The sequence below is a fragment of the Calliphora vicina genome, chromosome 5 (assembly GCF_958450345.1).
Source record: "Calliphora vicina chromosome 5, idCalVici1.1, whole genome shotgun sequence".
Lineage (NCBI taxonomy): Eukaryota > Metazoa > Arthropoda > Insecta > Diptera > Calliphoridae > Calliphora > Calliphora vicina.
The window spans coordinates 76,326,837-76,340,172 of record NC_088784.1 but is presented as its reverse complement, the minus strand read 5'-3'; the positions used below and the strand labels follow the sequence as shown (position 1 = coordinate 76,340,172).

Sequence of the window (13,336 nt, the reverse complement as noted above, 5' to 3'; positions counted from 1 at the left end):
TACAGTGAATGTCACTTAAAATCGTACACCATCGTAGTCAAATTTTATTCATTAGTTTTAGAAAGTTGATGTTTTGGAAATATTTTAAAATGCTATTTTTATATTGTGTGTGCTATTACCTATTAGAAAATTGTGTATAATTTTAATTGCCCTTATCCACAAATAAAAAAATTGGGTAAGACTGTCAGTGCCCAGAATATCAACGCTTCATTTAAAATCGTAAAGGCACTAAAAAACAGCAAATTATACCCTACAAAGTATTAGGATTATTTAATATTAACATTTTGTTTAATTTTTAAAGTTTTAATTGTAATTTAATATAATTGTACGAATTTAAGTGAAATGTGAATTTTGTGATGTTCTTTAATTTTCATCAATATATTTTTAACGAATTGAGGTTTTGTTAACTTTTTTGTTGAAATACATATTTTTTGTTCCAATTAATAAAATTACTTTTAATTTTTTATATAATCACCTATTATTGCCTGTATAATTTCATAATATTTAAAAAAAAAATATGTTGTACGATTTTGAGTGACACTCACTGTATGTAATGTCATCACTTGAGAATGGCTGGAGCGATTTGGCTGATTTTTTTTTATTCGATTCGAAATTTTCAGAAGATGGTTTGTAAAGAAAACAAATTCAAAAATTCAGAGTAAAACTCGGAAATTCTTTTTTTGTGAGTCCAGTCAACTGTAATAAAAAAGCTCCCTAAAGTATGAAGTACAAATTTAGATATTTTATTTGCAAATAAATAAGAACAGGCTGGTGTGAGTGGGTTGGAGAAACTTGAAGAACTAACATTAGTAAATGCTACCGGGCGGTCAACTAGTTAAAATAATAATTGTTGCTGGAACTCAATATATTGTTTAACACATAATTAAATTTTACAAATTTACATAAAAATTTAAGGTGTTAAAAAACTATTTTAAGAAACTGAAAAAATTCTCATAAACACCTCCTCCTTTATAGGTAATTTCTAATACATTGTACGAAAATGCTTATTAAAACTCAATAAACTTATTTTAGTTTTATAGCAAGCACTCGTTGACAAATATATAAAAACGTTAACAAGTTTTTAAAGAAATTTAGTTCTTTTAACTTGTCAAACTAAAACGGTTACATTGTCGTAAAACGAAATGGCCAAGCATTTACGCAGCTATGTGGAGTTCATGAAGATTCCGGTGGTTTTTTATAAAACCATTGGAGAAGACATTTTCGATTATCGTTCCACTAACCGGCGTTTGAGTCTAATGTTAAAGTGTTTACTTTATGCGGGTTTTGCTAACTTCAATATCTTGGTTCTGGGCGAAATAATATTTTTCTACAAGGCGGTCCAGTCCAAGGACACAGTTTTGGGTGCTATAGCTGTGGCCCCCTGTATTGGTTTCTCGCTGGTGGCAGATTTCAAGCAACTTGCTCTAGTGCATAATAAGAAAACTGTACAAAAACATTTCGACCAAATGGAAAGCATATTTCCGAATACTAACAAAAATCAGGAGCTAAATCGTTTGCATCACCACGAACGTATTATGCATCGTGTGATGGTTATATTCTCTATATTATGCCTGGCCTATACATCAACGTTCAGTTTGTATCCCGCCTGTAAATCTTTCGTTGAGTATTATTTTTTGGGTGCTGAGAAATTTGAGCGCAGACTCGGCTTCTTAATTTGGTATCCTTATGATGAGACGGGCAAAACTTGGGTTTATTGGTTGACATATTTGGGCCAGGTTCATGGTGCCTATTTGGCTGGTGTGGCATTCTTGTCGGCCGATTTATTGCTGGTTAACTCGATCACTCAACTGAATATGCATTTCAATTACTTATCCATGGAATTGGAACAATATCAACCGGATGAAAGGCATGAGAAGAAGGATTTGGAGTTTTTGAATCGTATTATTAAGCAGCATATAAATTGTTTGGAGTGAGTAAACGAATATAGTATCGTATAAAATATGAATATATGGGTAAATGCAGGCGCGGATACAGCAAAAGCTTCGGGGGGTGGGCGGTTGGTGTAGATTTGTAATTTGTTATTTTTGTTTTCCAAATTATCAAGTATTATTTACATCCATTCTAAAATAGATCTTCGAACCATGTCTTTACTCAATTCAATAATATTTAGTAGGGTAGAAGGGGGATCATTTGCCATAGGGGCACATCTGCCAACACCGAATAACTTAAAAACCGAGTAAACGATTTTGTTACATTATCAAGTTATGTTTTCGTTTATCGATTATTTATCGTCCCTGAAAGTTGGAAAGTTTAATTTTACATATGATGTGAGGCAGACGCTAACAAGCTTTAAAAATATTTCAGTGTATGAATTTGTTGTGCTAACTTCATTAGGTTTTGTGATACAAAAAAGATATTGGTTGGTGATAGAATGTCAATAATAGTGAACAATAAGTGACAATAGTTTTTTCGACCATGTAATTTGAAGTACGAAAATAATTTCGCCAAATACAAGGAATCCCTTTGACGTAGAGCAAAATGTTGATAAAATATAGAAAAATTCAGTCACAATTTGTTTAATTTTGTTTTTAAGTTGTGTGAAATACAAATAAAAACAAGTAAGAAAGTATTATCGGTCAAGCCCGACCATATAATACCCTACACTAAGTAAAGGAGCAAAAACATTTTTCTTTAAAATTTCAATAATTTATATTTTTGAGTGATTTTCGGATGTGGGTCTTATATGGGAGCTATGAACAATTATGGACAGATCACCATGAAATTAGGTCGTGTGATTTATGTCTCTGTGAAAGTTTACTATGTTGAATTTTGTGTATATACCAACATTTTTAGGAGATTTATGCAGGTTTATGAATTTTGTATATATGAAACTTATTTGGAGAGAAATTTGTGTAGATACATATATAAATTAAACATTTATGACCGATAAAGTCCAATTTCGAGAGGACATTTGTATGGGGGCTAGGTGAATTAATCGAAATAATCGACTCAGAAAGTGATTCTAAGTCGATCGGTATACTTTAAGGTGGGTGTTAGACCAATATTTTTGGGCGTTACAAACATCTGCACAAACGCATTATACCCTCCCCTCTATGGTGGTGTAGGGTATAAAAATGTCAAAAATTTTACGTCTTGAGTTACAAAACATTTATTTTGCTAGATATCCAACTCGCATCCCTCTAAGCGACCATAAATCTCTTCAAAGAAAAGATCTAAGATTTTTTTTTAAAAAAAGTCAAACATTTTTAAATTTTGACTTCCTCGAACTCAGATTGTTTTGGACCGATCTTGTTGAAAAATTGTGTCTAAATTGCTATCCAATAGGACTAACTAATTTCATAACGATCGGAATATATCGGTTTCAAAAGTTGGTTCACTTGATGTGAAATCTCCCATATATAGATTTGAAATTTCAACATCACACTGCATATTGGAGGATATTGAATAAAAAATGCCAGTGTTTATTAGTGTTGTTAATATTTATTTCTATAGAATACAAATACATATTCAGTCAAAAATTTTATTATTCACATCTGAAAAAAATAAAAAATGGAATTAGGGCTATAACTTTTTTACATTTTTTGCAAATATCAAAATGGCCATAGCATAGTCTAGACCATTGAAATTTATTAAAAAAATTGGTATTACTTTGTAAAAAAAGTAAAGTAAACGCGGTAAAGTTTGCAGATAATTTTTTTTTTTATCAAAAAAACGCAAATAGTTTTTTTTTATAAATATATCAACGTGCCTCGAATCTATATTTAAAATTTCCTGTAATGGGAAAAATCCGCCGTTTTACTATAAAAAAAGGAATAAAAATTGGAAAATATTTTTACTTTAAAAAATCGATCAGAAAATAATACAACATTTACCATCGCGTGGTTCTAGAGGTAAAGTTTGGTTATAGCCCTAATGTACATATTTAATCACTCTGGCAATTGAGAACAAAATTTTCTATTCGTCATAATATGCTGTTCTTAATAAGGCGAAAAATCTATAAGACATGCTAATGACCTTCATATACGACTCAAAGGACACGGCAGCATAAGTGGGCGGTGTTATACACGAGGGTCGTTGACTTCGGCGCATAATTAGCAATATCATTTTCTTGTACCTAATGCTGGCATTAAACCAATTTTTAGTATAGGCAGCATCACCAAATTTTTGGCTCTGCATTGGAAAAATTAAAGAACTAGTATTACTATTATTCAAAGCTCAGTGACATTACTATAAACTATATTTAACAAAATAATATATGAATAGCGAACAGATTAATTCACTAAAATCTTAATTCGGAATGAAAAAATAATGGCCATTCATTCCATAAATCTATTCCCAAAATCTAAAGGCTTTTATTTAAATGGATCATTCATTGTTGAATAAATTCATAATGGATTTAATTCATAACAAAAATTCATTCAATCTTTGAATGATTAAGTTTTTGTTAATTCAAATCTAATACAAATTGAATTGAAATGAATAGATTTGAATTGAATGCAAGAAAATTTGTGGGATTCAATATGGAATTAATTTTATAAAGAATGCATTATGAAATAAAGTACAAAGCAATTATGCCTATGAATTAACTCATACTGAATTCGATAAAATTTGGAACATATTATTTTTTTGGCCCAAGGACCAAGCCTATTAAAACTGGCTGAAATCGGTCCATTATTTCACCTAGCCCCCATACAAATGTCCTTCCGAAATTGGACTTTATCGGTCATAAATGTTTAATTTATATATGTATCTAGACAAATTCCGCCCCAAATAAGTTTTGTATATACAAAATTCATGTCACCAAATTTTGTTACTATCGGTTCATAATTAGTCATAGCTCCCATATAGACCCGCTTCCGAAAATCACTTTAACGTGCATAAATCTCTTAAAAATGTTAGTATACGCACAAAATTCAACATATTTAACTTTCCGACCATACTTTCTTACTTGTTTTTGATTTTTATTGTTTTATTTTACAAAAGTCAAATCTGCCCCACCCGTTTGGCGTATTTACCCAATGGGTGGGTTGATTTCGCCGTTTTTGGTCAGTCTACAAATGTTAACAAAATATGTATGTATATGAAGATGGGATAGGCAAGATTGAAATGATCAAAACTAAAGTATCCGAAACAAGAAAAAATTAAGAATATGTATTGTGGTTTTAATTTGAGATCGCCTCAAAGAAAAAGTGGTGTATGGTCCCCCTTCTACCGTATATTGTAAAAATCCAGATTATTTTAATATTTGGGTTGTCCGTTCATAATCATAAAGTTCTATTCACAACCATAAGAAAGACATTTACGAAAGCACGTCAGAAATATGGTAGATCCGATCATGTTAGTGGTAAATTTCACTTTTAATGATTCATTTATTTAAGTTCCAATAAGCACTAAATAACTATTGTAAAAATTCAAGCACTTGAAAGGATTTTGAAAAATATAAACTTTTTTTGAGGTTGATGTTGTCTCACATTTTGGTTCATAACACATTGCACAATATTGTCGTCTATAAATATCATTATTATACCAAATGAAATTAAAATACCAAATGAACTTAAAAAATCATTATAAATTTTGCTGCTCAACTTTTTGACTGCCTCATTGACGATTTGTTTTATCGGCTTCCAAGTGACCACCTCTAGTCTGGAAGTGATTATAATGTATTGTATATTCTTGTTGGCCTCCATGTTGCAGGTGTTCATAGTGTTACTATGGTAATGAACTAATGACGGCGGTAATTATTATTTCATTTTCGTAATTTATTCCATTTTCGAAATCATATTAATCCGTTAATGAATTCAGTATGAATTAATTCATAGGCTTAATTTCTTTGTACTTCCTTTGTTAATTATAGAATTAATTCCATATTGAATCCTAAAAATTTTCTTGAATTCAATTCAAATCTATTACTAATTGAATTCATTTTGTAAAATTTTTAATGAAATATTTGAATTCAATTTGTATTAGATTTGAATTAACAAAAATTTTATCATTCAAAGGTTGAATGAATTTTTGTTATGAATTAAATCCATTTCGAATTTATTCAACGATGAATGAATTCCTTTTAAATAAAAGCCTTTAAATGAAGCTTAAGTATTCGATTTTGATAATGGATTTATGGAATAAATGGCTAATATTTTTTTATTTCGAATTAAGATTTTAGTGAATTAATCTGTGAGTTTTTCATATATTATTTTGTTAAATACTGTTTATAGTATTGTCACTGAGCTTTGAATAATAGTAATACTAGTTCTTTAATTTTTCCAATGCAGAGCTTAAAAGTTGGTGATGCTGCATACAATCAAAATTGGTTTAATGCCAGCATTAGATACAAGAAAATGATATTGCTAATTATGAGCCGAAGTCAACGACCCTCGTGTATAACACCGCCCACTTTTGCTGCCGTGTCCTTTGAGTCGTATATGAAGGTGGGTGTCATTTCTTAATTTATGTTTGCCATTTATTTATTTTTAATTATTTTACTTTCATTTTCAGGTCATTAGCATGTCTTATAGATTTTGTTCTCAATTACAAAAGTTATTAAATATGTACATTAGTGCGATAACCAAATTTTGCCTCTAGAACATCGCGATGGTAAATTTTGTGTAATTAACGATAACGGTTTTTTCGGGTCTATTTTTCAAAGTCAAAATTTTTCCAAATTTTTATTCCTTTTTTTATTTTGTTTATAGTAAAACAGCGGATTTTTTTCCTTTACAGAAAATTTTAAAATTCGAGGCACGTTGATATATTAAAAAAAAAACCATTTGCGTTTTTTGGATAATAAAAAAATTATCTCCAAACATTTACCACAAATACCATTTTCTTTAAAATAAATTTCAATGGTTTATTCGACTATGCTATGGCCACCCTAATTCCATTTTTTTCTTTTTTTCAGATGTGAATAATAAAATTTTAGAATGACTATGTATTTGTAATAAATATTAACAACACTAATAAACACTGGCATTTTTTATTCAATATCCGCCAATATGCAGTGTGATGTTGAAATTTCAAATCTATATATGGGAGATTTCACATCAAGTGAACCAACTTTTGAAACCGATATATTCCGATCGTGATGAAATTAGTACCAAGTTAGTCCTATTGGATTGCAATTTAGACATAATTTTTCAACAAGATCGGTCCAAAACTCTCTGAGTTCGAGGGAGTCAAAATTTAAAAATGTTTGACTTTTTTTTTAAAAAAAATCTTAGATCTTTTCCTTGAAGAGCTTTATGGTCGCTTAGAGGGATGCGAGTTGGATATCTATCAAAATAAATGTTTTGTAACTCAAGACGTACAATTTTTGACTTTTTTGCATAATTAAAAACTTTGTTGACTTTTTTTTCTTCTTCAAAAATGTGCCCTTTTAGACTTTTTTTCCCAAAATGGGCCATTTTTTCTTTTAGCTTAAAATAAATCATAGGTCTTTTTGGTCTATTAGTGGTATGCGAGTGGGATATCTATCAAAACAAATGCTTTGAAACTTAAGACATAAAATTTTTTAATTTTTTTTGGCAAAATCAAAAACTTTTTTTTTTTCAAAATGAGCTTTTTTTCACATCCCACTAAGCGACCAAAAAGTGTTTATTTTGAAAAAAAACGGTTATTCAAACCGGAAGATACCGAAAATCGGTTCTTAAAAATTACCTACACTTTTTCAAATTATTCGAAAACTTTGGTTTTGTATATGGGGGATTTCATGTCAAGTGATAAATATCGAACTCGCATCCCACTAAGGGACCAAAAAAAAGGTTTATATTTTCGGAAAAAAAATATTAATTTTTTTTTTTTCAATATTTTTTTTTCGAAAGATTGAAGAAATATCTATCTAAACTATTTGGGACACATTTTGCTAAGAATAATAGGTAATAAGTTACATGGATGAGGAAAAACACATGTTTGGCTAAAATGTCAAGTTTTGACCCCCTATAACTAAGAGAGTTCCTGACCGATCTTGTTGAAAAATTGTGTCTGAATTACTATCCAATAGATAAGACATCGATTTTAAAAATGAAATCCCACCATATGTCAAATATTTGATCACTCTATTGATATTCTTAAAATAAATAAAATTAACACTTTTATTTTTAAGAGGCGCTAATTGTAATTATAATTCTATTAATTTTAATAGATTTTTTCTAGAGTATTATAACAATTTAACTACATACCTAAGTAAGTTGTTGTAATTAGTGATATTAACGAACTTTTTGTATAATTGTATTGAAATATTAGTAGATATATTAAGTTGTTGAGATATTAGAGTTAATTAAAGTATGTTTTAATTACAGTAGGGAATGAAAACTAATCAATACAAATTTTAATTCACAGTGGTTTACTCTGAAGCCAATAATTTGGTACTCTGAAGCGAATAATTTAGTAACATACCAAATTTAATTGAGGCAACAATCATCGCTGGCATATTCAAAGGTGAAGACATACTGAGTTCACACATACCGATGATTTCCAACGACTCACAGTGGTTCAGAAACCTTTTTTTTTTTCGCAATAATTCGGTATCTCAGGGACTGTTAGAGATATTATTACGAGTTGTTTTCGAGTTGATTTACAGTTAATCAGCTTCCTAGGTGTAATAGAGGCCAGTACGTGGCCCCTCAAATTTGGACACCTCGGGTCTCAAATTTAAAAAAAAAATCGCCAAAAATCCATTTATGATCCGAATGAGCTGAAATTTAAAATATAAATAGTCCTTGAGAAGATCTACTAAAAATACGCTTACACGTGTAGGTTATCTCCATTAGTTGTAGAGATATTTAGGTTTATTGTTTTATTTGGTTTTTTAGATATGGCGGGCCAACGGAGGGTAGAATTTTTTTTACAAAATCAGATATATTGGTGATAAAATTCTAAATAAAATAAAAACAACTTTTTAACAGTTATGTCGACCCTATAAAAACTTACACTCATCCAAATTTGGAACATGTAGAAAGGACCGTATTTTTTACGTTTTTTTCCAAAAAAGTCCCTGTATACATATATGTATAATTTATATAATTTGTATATGATCCGAAAAGAGAACCAAATGCAAAAGCATGTAAAGTAAAACTTGACCCACTTAAGCGGACCTAGTCGCCCCCAGACCTATCCAAACTTGGCCAATTTAAAAAAAAAATTTGGTTTGAGTAAAAAATTTTAAAAAGGCAAAACATCTATCCTCGAAATACTATGTATGTAGCTCCATATTAGTATTTCCCTATATGTTTCTTAAATACTTGCAAAGGTTTTTTACTATCGCACTATAAATAACGTCACAGTAGGCAGTTTTCTAAAAAAAAATCAGTTTTTGGAACACATTTTTCCCGTTTCAGGAATTTCGGTATTTGAAAATAAACAAATTTCTAAAATTATAATCACTGATTTTAGGATATTTGAGTCTATATTAGTTCCAAATTTTGTTATGATATCTTTAACCATTAAAATGTTACATTAATTCAAATTTTATATTTTTCTTCATGGAAAATCACCATATTACAATACCCTTGCCACTGCAAGGGTATATATAAGTTTGTCATTCCGTTTGTAATTTCTATATTTTTCATTTGCGACCCCACAAAGTATATATATTCTGGATCGTTATAGATAGCGAAGTCGATATAGCCATGTCCGTCTGTCCGTCTGTATGTTGAAATCAACTTTCCGTAGCCCCCACATAACTTTCATACATCAATATATCGGGAATTATTCCGGCTCGGTTCCTATATCAACGAAATAGGTATATAAATGGCTGAGATAAAAGGAAAAAACCGTGATAACCTCGATTTTTAGCCTATTTTTGATCTATATCTGGAGTACTAAGTCATTAATATAGGCAATATGGATATCAAATGATAGATATTTCAAAGTCCATTGCAACGATGTATATAAGGCTATAGTAAGTTGGACCTACAATGGGTCAAAATCGGGAAAAATATTTTTTAACTCGAATTTTTTTCACCAAAAAAATTTTGGAAAAAACTTTTTTAAAATAAATTAAAAAACAATTTCGAAAATAAAAAAAAATAATTTAATTTAAAGTATAATTTGGTGAAGGGTATATAAGATTCGAATATAGCTCTCTTAATTGATTTATTTTACTGTAACTTTTCATTAAAATAAATAAATCTATATATTTCTGTAAAATAATGCAGAAGGTTAACGAGTTTTACAAAATTTATTTCATATAAATAGTAAAATCTGACCTTTGACCACAATGCGCGTCTCAAATTTTCAGCACTTAACTTTTAGACCTAGTGTGTGTCTACTAGAGATGCTAATCGGGACTGATTTTTAAAAATCCCGGGGTTCGGGATATGGTAAAGAATCCCGAAATCCCGACCCGGGGTTTCGGGATTTTAGATTTCCTGAATAAATTATAAGAAAGAAACGTACATAATTATGTCTTTACAATTGAAAGAACATTTTTTATTTAGCAATTAATTTTTATTAGACACTAAAAAGCATAAAATACTTGCATGAGTACATTATATAAGAAGAAAAACCAATAAAGTATGTACATTAGGCCGGTTCGATTTGTATGGACGATCAAAACGTAAAAAATCGTATAGCAGAAATGCGATCTACGCAAAATTCTATGAAATTATCTCCAAGAAACCATATGTCTAAAATCAAATCTTATCTTGCGCATTTCGGCTATTATCCAATAAAAAAAACTATTAAAAAAAATATATATACTGAAATATCATTGGATAAAAGACGAAATGCGATAGGATTTGATTTTAGACATCTGGTTTCTTCTTAGAATTTTCCGTAGAATGCGTTTCTGCTATACGATTTTTCGTGAAAAAAATCGACATACTGGTGAAAAACCGTACTTTAGTATAAAAAAGAGTTTATTTTAAATAGCTTCTTAAGAATACTATTGCATCTATGGTTTCATCTGCCATTCTGGAACGAATTTTGTTTTCGACATATGCTGCTGCCGAAAAACATCTTTCACATTGGCAAACCCGTTTGCAAATACTTATAACAAATCTGCAAGTATTTTCATCTTGTTCCTTCAGAAATAAAATGATCTATTTCTTTTGCAAGTTGAAAATCTACATTATAATTTGGTTTCGTTATTGTTAATTGGGGTTTTTACATTTATTAATAATATCTTTTAGCCTTTTAGCAATCGAATCATTTTGTTCGAGCTCCTCATCTGAGATAAAATCAATTTCATTTGAAGAGGATTTAAATTGAGTTTTGTTAGATAACTTACAAAAAAAGTTGAAGAATTGATTTTCAAGAGCCCCACTCAATGATTACATTTGTTCTAGATGTCTACTAACACAAAAATGTTAAACTCAATTATTTCGATGTTGCAAAAAAACTATTCACTATTGTTTTATTAAGGGGACGATATGTAGTTCAAAAAGTCTTATTATTTTAGTTTTGTTTGAAACACAGCAAACATTTGTTTAAACTATCATAACATATTAGGTCAATATGATAATAAGACCTAATACTATCAGACCGTTTGAATTCCCCATTTGTATTAAACTCATTAATAACTAATTACATATAATTGCGCTACTTAATAAATAAATGAAGTAAGTATGAATTAAAAATGTATCGCAAAATTAATAACTTAATTAATAAGTACATGGCGCATGATAATTATCTGATTTATTAGTACAATAAACTATGGGCTAATCATGTGCTAAATCTTATGTACCCTTCAGCTTAGTATACATTAACTCTTTGCGGTTTGGTGGTTAGTTTACTAACCACATTTTCTATAGTCTTTAAAACATAGTTTATTGTCATCTATTGCCATTCTGCTAAACAATTATATTGAAGTCTTCGTTTTTGTTTTTTTTTTTTTACAAAACTTTGCGTCAGGTGCTCTGGTTAGATAAATATATTAATTTGAAAATATTGTACAAATCAGTTTTTTTAAGAGACTTTCACTCATTCAACAAAAAAACACAGAGTGTTTATTGTTCATCGAATTCAGTGTTACTTTGATATTTCGGTTGTTTGGTCAGAAAATTTAGTCAAAAATATTCGATTTCAAAAAAATTTATACGAAACAAATATTTCTATCATAGTTATTTTTAATTGTTCACTCCACAAAAAATCTTTGTTTTTTCATGTTTTGATTATTTTTTTTTCTTACTTTTTATAATAAACCAACCTTGGTTAAAGTAAAAATGCAATTGTTTTGATTTTAAACTTATACACAAAAAAGCGTGGCTGAAAGAGTTAAAAGAAATATACTCTCGGAGTTCGGTGAAAAGTAAAGAAATATATTTGTTTTATCTTGTCGGTTATAGAAAACTGATCAGAGGGAACATAAATGTTTTCGAAATAATTTATTATTTATTCTAATTCCCGATAATAGTCAGTTAAATAGATTTCAATTTATTAGAATGTTTAAACATTTGATATTTTTGATCAGATATAGTACACCATTAAACAAGATATAAGAAATAAAAATAATCGCTTTAACAGTTTTAATTGTACTTAACAAATTAGCTGTTAATAAAACTTTTTATACGAGGGCGGATCAATAAGTCCATGACTTTTTGAATTTCCGGCTCTTAACTGAAAGGGCAACATTGCTACTGTCTGCAGGAATCTGTCAGTTGACTCCTGTGTCATTATACCCTACACCACCATAGTACCTTAAAGTATACCGATCGACTTAGAATCACTTTCTGAGTCGATTAAACGATGTCCGTCTGGCTGGCTGGTTGGCTGGCTGGCTGTCCATGTAAACCTTATGCGCAGAGTACAGGTCGCAATTTTGAAGATATTTGAAACTGTCCATTATTTGAAACTGTCCATTATTTTCACCGTCCATTATTTCACCTAGCCCCCATACAAATGTCTTCTCGAAATTGGACTTTTTCGGTCATAAATGTTTAATATATATATGTATCTACACAACTTTCCAAATAAGTTTTATATATACAAAATTCATGTCACCAAATTTTGTTACGATCGGTCCATAATTAGTCATAGCTCCCATATAGACCCGCTTCCGAAAATCACTTTAACGTGCATAAATCTCTTAAAAATTTCGGTATATACACCAAATTCAACATAAATAACTCCCATACAGACATAATATCATTGTGATCGGTCCATAATTGGTCATAGCTCCCATATAAGGCCCATTTCGAAAATCACTCACGAATATAAATAATTGATATTTTAAAAGAAAAATATTTTTGCTCATTTACTTGGTGTAGGGTATTATATAGTCGGGCTTGACCGACCATACTTTCTTACTTGTTTAGTTTGTGTTTGACAGCCATTGATAGTTAGCAGACAAGGCGAATTTATAGAAGGTGACCTCAGAAGAACAGCTGATTATTTTTTTGTATTCAATTGTTTAGACAAT

The 13,336-nt window shown here is 29.7% G+C and overlaps 1 pseudogene; it reads left to right on the top strand.

Annotated features, from left to right (window-relative positions):
• The first annotated feature begins 1,142 nt into the window (after window positions 1-1,142).
• Window positions 1,143-6,564, top strand: LOC135961396 (odorant receptor 67c-like; annotated as a pseudogene).
• Window positions 6,565-13,336: the final 6,772 nt, after the last annotated feature.